Genomic DNA, 607 nt, shown 5'->3' with positions numbered 1-607 from the left:
ATTTCATAGACATTAGGGCTGGAAGGGACCTTGGAAGATCACAGAGTCCAGCCCCCTACCCCAGGGGGAGGAAGTCAGCTAGGGTCAAAGGATCCCAGCAAGATAAACATCCAAATTTCTCTTGAAGGCATTCAAGGTAGGTGCTTGAACCACCTCCAGCGGCAGTCTATTCCAAACCTTGGGGGCTTGGATAGATTCATAGATTGTAGAGTCAGAAGGGACCACGATGCATCATCGTGTCCGACCCCCTGCCCCTGGCAGGAAAGAGGACCGAGGTCAGATGACCCCAGCCAGGTGACTATCTAGCCTCCTCTTGAAGACCTCCAATCTAGGTGATAGCACCACCTCTCTTGGAAGCCCATTCCAGATCCTAGCTACCCTTACTGTGAAAAATTTCTTCCTAATATCTAACCTAAATCCACTCTCAACTAGTTTACACCCATTATTCCTAGTCACTCCCTGGGGTGCCTTAGTAAACAGCATTTCCCCTATTCCCCATTGACCTCCCCTAATAAATTTATAGGCGGCCACAATATCTCCTCTCAGCCGTCTCTTGTGAAGGCTGAAGAGATTCAGCTCTCTCCACCTCCCCCCATAAGGGCTATCA

This window comes from Alligator sinensis, unplaced genomic scaffold, assembly GCF_000455745.1.
Source record: "Alligator sinensis unplaced genomic scaffold, ASM45574v1 scaffold647_2, whole genome shotgun sequence".
Classification (NCBI taxonomy): domain Eukaryota; kingdom Metazoa; phylum Chordata; order Crocodylia; family Alligatoridae; genus Alligator; species Alligator sinensis.
The sequence above is the reverse complement of the archived record's forward strand: the minus strand, read 5'-3'. Positions refer to the sequence as shown.